The sequence below is a fragment of the Pinus tabuliformis genome, chromosome 8 (genome assembly GCF_031772625.1).
Source record: "Pinus tabuliformis cultivar Carrire ecotype Pingquan chromosome 8, CPIR1, whole genome shotgun sequence".
NCBI lineage: Eukaryota > Viridiplantae > Streptophyta > Pinopsida > Pinales > Pinaceae > Pinus > Pinus tabuliformis.
The window spans coordinates 626,196,259-626,205,103 of record NC_142294.1 but is presented as its reverse complement, the minus strand read 5'-3'; the positions used below and the strand labels follow the sequence as shown (position 1 = coordinate 626,205,103).

The 8,845-nt window shown below is 34.7% G+C and overlaps 2 pseudogenes; both read left to right on the top strand.

The window, feature by feature from the left end:
* The first annotated feature begins 526 nt into the window (after window positions 1-526).
* On the top strand, window positions 527-1,136 carry LOC149237057 (14-3-3 protein 7 pseudogene; annotated as a pseudogene).
* A 169-nt stretch (window positions 1,137-1,305) lies between these two features.
* The window catches only part of LOC149237056 (elongation factor 1-gamma pseudogene), a 51,332-nt pseudogene continuing 43,792 nt past the window's right edge, over window positions 1,306-8,845 (top strand).

Below are 8,845 nucleotides of genomic sequence, written 5' to 3'. Positions count from 1 at the left end.
ATAATTATCCTCCAAATGTTTGATAAATCGATCCTCAAAATTTGTTTCCAAGTGTTCCATTTTTTTATTTTCAGACCTGCATGAATTTTGTGAGAAAATTTATATATATATATATATATATATATATATATATATATATATATATATATATATAGATATATATTTTAAATAAAAAAACAAAAGAATGATTTTTTTTTTTTTTTAATTTTTTTTAATGACTGGATTCAAAGAATGCGCGCACACTTCCATTCCATATGGAATTATATATTCCAATGTAAATCGATCTTTACAATGAATCCTTTCAATAACATTGACCCACACAAATTTACAAGTCTTTATGGCCACATTTCAACACAATTGAGCTTACCTCCATAAACGCCCTTCAATTTCAATTGTGCCTTCACAATGCTTCCTTCCAAACATACCTTTATGTCGATTTCAGTCTCTTCGTGTATGTTTTCCTTGTGAGTGGTAGCTGCAGTAGCTGTGAGTTTCGATCTCAGTTCGATTAATTTAGCCAAAGAAAATGAGTTTCGAGAAAGAGAGGGAGAGCCATGTTTTCAAGGCCAAGTTAGCCGAGCAGTCAATGAAGGATGTTGCCAAATTGGAACTAGAGCTGTCTGTAGAGGAAATAAAGTTGCTTTCTGTGGGATATAAGAATGTTATTGGTGCCAGGAGAGCATCATGGCGGATTGAGCAGAAAGAAGAAGCAAAAGGGAAATGAGCAGAACGAGAAAAGGATCAGGGATTACCATCAAAAGGTGGAGGATGAACTCTGTAGAATCTATAATGACATTCTATCAATTATTGATGATCATCTTCTTCCTTTGTCTACCTCAGGAGAGTCCACAGTCTTTTACTATAAGATGAAAGGCGATTACTACCGATATCTTGCAGATTTTAAATCTAGAAATGAAAGGAAGGAGATTACTGATCAATCTTTGAAGGCTTACGAGGCTGCTTCAAGTACTGCAGCTACAGATCTACCTCCCACACATCCAATTGGGCTTGGCTTAGCACTAAACTTTTCAGTTTTCGATTATGAAATTCAGAACTCTCCTAAAAGAGCATGTCACTTGGAAAAACAAGCATTTGATGAAACCATTGCAGAGCTTGATACTCTTCCTGTGTACTAAAATTGACATCAATTGTTTTAAATTCATCAACAACATTTTTAATCGAACAAAATTTCTCAATCGATGCCACTAAAGGAATTGATTCCAGTAACATATAATTCAATACATCTTCAAAATTCAGAGATTAGTTTACTGCGTCCCTCAGACATCAGTAATTCTTATGCTCCTGGCTCACCACATTTCTGAGGAAGGAGGCGCTTCTGGCATAGAGTCTCAGACGATTTTCATTTGTTTGATGTAGGCTGAATATTAACTATTCATTGGGTTGCATACACTCGGAGTGGCCTACAAGGCTTTACAATCGGTTTCTGAAACTATGGCACTGACTTTACATGCAGGCTCTACCAATAAAAATGCCTTTAAAGCACTGATTTCCGTAGAGTATGTTGGTATAAAAGTCAGCTTGGCCCCAAATTTTGAAATGGGGGGGACTAAATCCCCAGAATTCTTAAAATGAATCCTATAGGCAAGGTTCCAGTTTTGGAGACACCAGAGGGTGCAGTGTTTGAGAGTAATGCGATTGCACGTTATGTTGCATGATTGAAGGGTGACAATTCCTTGTTTGGATCTTCTGTAATTGATTACGCCCATGTTGAACAGTGGATAGATTCTTCTACTTTATAAATTGATATAAATATCACACGACGGTTCTATCCTCGACTTGGATTAGGAGTGTACCTCCCACCGGCACAGGAGGCCACCATTGCTGGCCTCAAAAGAAGTTTAGTTGCATTGAATTTACACTTGGCTACAAATACCTATCTGGTTGGGCATTCCATAACATTGGTAGACATTATTATGACATGCAACTTGTATTTGGGTTTTACGTCTTGCATGACAAAAGAATTCACTAAAGAGTTTCCTCATGTTGAGCAGACATCAGTAATTCTTGTAAAACCCAGACTCAGTATTGATTTCTTCAAATTGAATTTCAATAACCCTTTATGCAACGATTTTCATAACATATATAATTCCAGAGTTAAAAACAAGAATTGCGCCTCTTTCAACTAGTGATCCACCCATGGTAAGAGAAGCCACACAAATGAACAGAGGAGTCGGTTTTGCACAAAATTTGGTGACTTATGGTGTTGCAGTGTGTTTCGCATTATTATGTGTTTTGTTTGTTGTTGAATTTATTTATTTATTTTTTAAACAAAAATCTAAAAAAAAATTAAGATGATTTTTCGCTCATGCAGATCAATTTTCCAGCAAAAGTATTTTTTTATTTGAAATAAATCAATAGATTTTCTGATCTTCCAAATCGCACGAAGCGCAGGAAGAGAGCATACTTATCTCTTGATTTTTTTTTATTTATGCAGGTTAGCATGGATGGATAAAACACAATTAATATCTGCGAAAAAAAAACACAATTAAGATCTGCGACAAAACCTTGCATTATTTACACTCTTTCTGCAATGTCGCGGGGGCATTTAGACTCTCGGAAGACAAATCTTTCTGATAATCAGGCTCCTGGCTCACCCGTGATACATAAACAAGACATAGAAATGCAAAGATGTGCCACTGAATTTATTCATGATGATTTATTTTTTTTGAAAACAAGACTAAAAACTTCTAATGATAATGACTTTTAATGACTTCTAATGAGATCTCATTTTTATTTTTCTAATCTATTCTACATTAACTTAAAAGATGTTTTATTTTCTAAGTAAAAGCATGCTTCCAGTGAATCCATCTACGAAGTAAAAATTTGAACATGCTCACATCAAGATTTAAAAATTTTACATTATTTTTTGCAAGTATGTGAGAATCCTGTCTTAGAGTTGGCTCAAGGTTATTGTCCTTGCTCTCCAAGAGGTACCTGTTCAACATTGTCAAATCCCTCATCCGTAGATGGATTAGTGAGAAATGGGGGGTTTAAAATAAAAACTTAATCTAAATTATCCATGTGTGAAAATGAAAAATTCTCCAAACTTTGAACTCCTTTACGAACCTGCTGTCACCAAGTTCCACAAATTAGTCCATAAAAACAAATGCATAAAAAAATTACTAAATCCTTCTAGTTGCACTTTCCCGGCAATGGCACCAAAATGTGTGGTCTAAAATGCGGATGCAAATTAGAGTTTAATTTAATGTCAAACCGAGAAGGAAACTTAGAAGTGCTTATCTAAAATATATAGATCTAGAAAGATTCCTAATTTGTCCAAGATCTTAAAGTCCCCTTACAGGAACATATTCATTAAGATCTCTTTCAATGACTAATCAAGCCTAGATCTAACAATTGTTTGAGATCTATGATTCTCTTACAAGAACATATTCTACAAGATCTCTTCCAACATTAGAACATTTAATAAGAAATTAAAAGCTGAAATGAAATAAACCTAGATCTAATAATTGTATGAGATCTTACTGTTCTCTTACAAGAAAACCTTCTAATAAGACTCTTCCAATATTAGAACATTTATCAAAACTTGAAAGCTGAAATCAAACAAAAACATAAAATAAATTATAAACAAATAAGCATGCAAGTGAGGCCATGGGGGCCCTCCATAACTCCACAAGCACACCACTTCAATGGAGACTCAGATGTAGAAGCAAAATTGAAGTATGATCCTTTATTCCAAAATTCTAAGATTACAAAAACTTCCAGATTACAAATGGAGGAGATTGTACTCCTATTTATACAATGGGATGAGTAACAACTCATAATGATCATCCACTAATCTACTTTCCCATTATTACAAAATATGATCTCACAAATCTCTCAAGCATTTTTAACTACTTTCCTATTATTACAAAATATGATCCCACAAATCTCTCAATAAATCTCTCACATATCTTGGATAAGATATGCCAACCAAATCCTCCATGCTCTTCTCCTTAGGAATTGGATAAGATATGCCAACCAAATCCTCCATGCTTTTCTCCTTAGGAATAGGCTTGCATAATTATCTCCTTAATATGGTGAAGGAGATATGGGTAAGTCTTTTGGAATTAATTCTTCACATATTTCCTACACATCACAAAACTCACATATTCTTGAGATATATATAAAAAAATGTATATTTTCTAATAATTAGTCATAAATTCACTTGTAATACAAAAATGAATAAAATGGAAAATAAGAAGGTGAAACCCAAATGTATGTATGAAGATGATATGATAAAAGGTTAATGGGATGATGAAATGTAAGGAATAGTGAAGAAAAAGGTGGATGAAAATATGACATTTCTGAGTCCCAACATGAAAATATGACATTTCTGAGTCCCCGGCAATGGCGCCAAAATGTGTGGTCTAAAATGCGGATGCAAATTAGAGTTTAATTTAATGTCAACCCAGGAAGGTAAACTTAGAAGTGCTTATCTAAAATATATAGATCTAGAAAGATTCCTAATTTGTCCAAGATCTTAAAGTCCCCTTACAGGAACATATTCATTAAGATCTCTTTCAATAACTAATCAAGCCTAGATCTAACAATTGTTTGAGATCTATGTTTCTCTTACAAGAACATATTCTACAAGATCTCTTCCAACATTAGAACATCTAATAAGAAATTAAAAGCTGAAATGAAATAAACCTAGATTTAATAATTGTATGAGATCTTACGGTTCTCTTACAAGAACACCTTCAAATAAGACTCTTCCAATATTAGAACATTTAACAAAACTTGAAAGATGAAATCAAACAAAAACATAAAATAAATTATAAACAAATAAGCATGCAAGTGAGGCCATGGGGGCCCTCCATAACTCCACAAGCACACCACTTCAATGGAGACTCAAATGTAGAAGCAAAATTGAAGTATGATCCTTTATTCCAAAATTCTAAGATTACAAAAACTTCCAGATTACAAATGGAGGAGATTGTACTCCTATTTATACAATGGGATGAGTAACAACTCATAATGATCATTGTTTAGTCAATTTAGTGTTATCTAAATTGCTAGTATTTATTGTCAACCCGGGGCTCGTAAGCTGATGAAGTGAGGGTGTACTATATGTACTTAAGTAACCTCTTAGAGTTTTTCTTATCGTTGTGGGTGTTGTTGTGGTTAATTATGTTCCTAAGATGGAGTGAGAATTTATAAACAAGTGAGTGATGGTGTGTGTGTAGAGTGAATTCTAAATGAGTGGAAGTGTGTGTTGAGTGATCTCTAACTAATTGCTTGAAAGGAAATGCTTGGAAAGAATAAATGAATTGAAATGACTTGAAATAAACTTGAAAGCAAATGACCACTACCAATGGCACTAGACACCGTCCAAGTTGCTGCTAATAAAAGAAAAGAGAGTCACTTTTAAAACCCAAAAATAAAGATTATCTCTCTCTAACTCGATGCTTCAAAGCACATGTACTGTGTAAAGCACGGAAAGAAAGTAGCTTAAGTGGAATTAGAAAAGTGAGAAAAATATGCTTGAAAGACTAATGATAATGATTTGCTATTTCTAATTCTCTACTTCAACCATATGTACTATGGAAAGCATGATTAGAAAGTAGTGAGGAAATAGTCTAGGAAGCACTTTAAAATCAAAACTTCTACTTTAAAGACTAGTGGTAATGATTTACTCTTTCTAACTCGATGCTTCAAAGCACATGTACTGTGTAAAGCACGGAAAGAAAGTAGTGAAAGAACAGTCCAAAAAGCACCCAAACTAGCTGCAAATTAGTGATATTTTGATCTTAAAAGATAATAGTTTATGATGAAGATCATTCATGTATGTTAACAGCTCTTTGAGAAATAAGATTAAAAATCAACTATAAAGACAAAGGCAACACTTGAATTGTCAACTTCAAATACCATTAGCTTGTAAAGCAAACACACACATATAAAAATAAATCCCGGGCTAAAAGAAACCTGCAAAGAAATAACACTGATCAGCTTGAAAGAAAAGAAAATAAGTAAATGAAACTATACATGCTTAAGGAAATAAATAAGAAAATAATGAAATGCTGCACATGAAATACTTTACAAAGGCTGAGATGAGCAGGGGCCCTCTGTTCATTCAGCCACAAGAGAACTCAAAGATCTGGAAACTTCAAAACAGTGCTATATCTATTCCTCCATTTGCAAAAAGTATACAAAACAGAGTGCTAGAATAGCACTAGAAAACAGAGTTCACAATGCTTCTAAATTCAACACAAGTGTAGAAAATTACAACTAATCAAAAGTTCCTTGAGCGTACGCAGACGCAACAATTTATAGGAGTTTCTAAGATAGCCTACTCGTACAGCTAATTAACAGAAAAACAATAAACAATCATGCGTATTTATGGTCCCTTGACACATCACGGCTGCGTGGACGAGTTTAGTGGTTCTGTCGTCATGGATAATAAATCCCATGTTGGATTGCGTCCCCTGCCACCTGTAGATCATGGACAAATCACCGTTTAAGATGACGTGACCAAGCAGCTCACAATCACCGTTTAAACCACCTTGAGTTGACCGTAGCTTAACCAGCTTTGACCATGGGTGAAGATGACGTGGATGGCTGGAACAATGGGACAGGAACCTCGAGCACATTGATACCTGAGTGCCCATGTGGCTCGTCTAGCAAACCGACACGTGGATCATAGTGTTTAACAAAAAGGCTGCAGGATCTTCAGATAGCTGCAGGATCATCAGATAGCTGCGGGATTCCTGCAAGTAAGTCAAAATCTAAACAAATAGTCATCCATTAGCAAAACTTGCTTGATCATGCTTATTGACACTTAATGTAATGATCTGAGAGGTTTTATGGTGAAAATGAGGCAAAAGTGAAGGAAAGATAAGGAAAAGTTGAGGAAAATGGTAGACAAATAGGTGTAGAATAGAGGTTCTACAATCATCCACTAATCTACTTTACCATTATTATAAAATATGATCCCACAAATCTCTCAAGCATTTTTAACTACTTTCCCATTATTACAAAATATGATCCCACAAATCTCTCAATAAATCTCTCACATATCTTGGATAAAATATGCCAACCAAATCCTCCATGATCTTCTCCTTAGGAATTGGATAAGATATGCCAACCAAATCCTCCATGCTTTTCTCCTTAGGAATTGGATAAGATATGCCAACCAAATCCTCCATGCTTTTCTCCTTAGGAATAGGTTTGCATAATTATCTCCTTAATATGGTGGAGGAGATATGGATAAGTCTTTTGGAATTAATTCTTCACATATTTCCTACACATCACAAAACTCACATATTTTGGAGATATATATAAAAATATGTATATTTTCTAATAATTAATCATAAATTCACTTGTAATACAAAAATGAATAAAATGGAAAATAAGAAGGTGAAACCCAAATGTATGTATGAAGATGATATGATAAAAGGTTAATGGGATGATGAAATGTAAGGAATAGTGAAGAAAAAGGTGGATGAAAATATGACATTTCTGAGTCCCAACATGTGTTGAAATAGATATTCCTCTCATAGCTTGTTTCAAGGCACTATATCCCACCTATTCACATTATCTTAAGTCATTGCAAGCAAGTAGCAACCTTAAGGAGATTACTTTTGACTCCCTTGAAAAGAAGTTTGCTAAAAGAGAGAAGCCTTTTGGGAAGAAGACATATCCTCAGTCTATTGAAGAAGTTGTGTGCCTAGCACAAAAGTAGAAGAATCATGCACAAGATTCTTCTAGAGGAAAGGGTGGTCGAAGAGGAAGAGGAAGGAAGAATTTTAAAGGCAGGGGGGCCAAACATTTCCAAGGAGAAAGGTATGATATTCATTGCATACGACACAATAGATACGGACATGATGCATTCACATGTAAGTTTCCTTGAGATAGAATTTAGCATGAAAGAAATGAATGAAAAGGTAAAACAACTAAAAAAGGGAAAGGAAAATCACCTGAGTCCAAACATTATCTTGTGGCACATTGTAACATTGGAGTAACTGAAGGCTTATTCAATGCTTGCTTCATGGAACGATGATTGGTTGCTTGATTCAAAAGCAACTTGCCACATGAATTTCAGGAGATATTTATTTGAATAATTCACAGACAATGTTGATGGAGTAGTCTATTTTGAAGACAAGTTAAAACTCAAGCCATCAGGGCCTGACACCATCAGGGTCAAACTACCTAGTCTTCCAGACTTTCTTCTCCATGATGTTCTATACCTCTCGGAGTTCAGGAGAATCTTGTTGTCTTTGGTCCACATCCACTAGCAAGGATGCTCCATTCATATATTCGATGGCAAGTTCAAGTTCAGAAAAGCATCAAATCACTCACTTGTCATGGCTAGGATAGAATAAGAAAGACTTCTGAAGCTGCAAGGAACCTTTGCTCGCGCACAAAATTTTTCATGCAATTCTCACTATGATGAAGTTACATTTCCATCAAGTCTTTTATGACATGATATATTTGGACACTTGAACTATGGCAACCTTCGTTTGTTGAAGAAAAATGGTGATACTGGTTTGCCTACAACACCGAGAGCACAGAGAAAACTTGAACTCATTCATTCTGATTTGTGTGGCCCGATGCCTATTCCCTTTGCAAATGGTAATAAATATATGATGACATTTATTGATTACTACACCAAAATGTGTCGGGTTTATTTATTGAAGAATAAATCTGAAGCTTTTGAAACATTTGAGAACTTTCATGCATGTATTGAAAATGATGCACAATCTCATGTTGGATCTATTCATACAAATAATGGAAAAGGATATACATCAAATGAATTTGAAAACTATCTTCGCCAACATGGGATCAAACATCAAACAATTGTGCCATATAATCCTCAACAGAACAG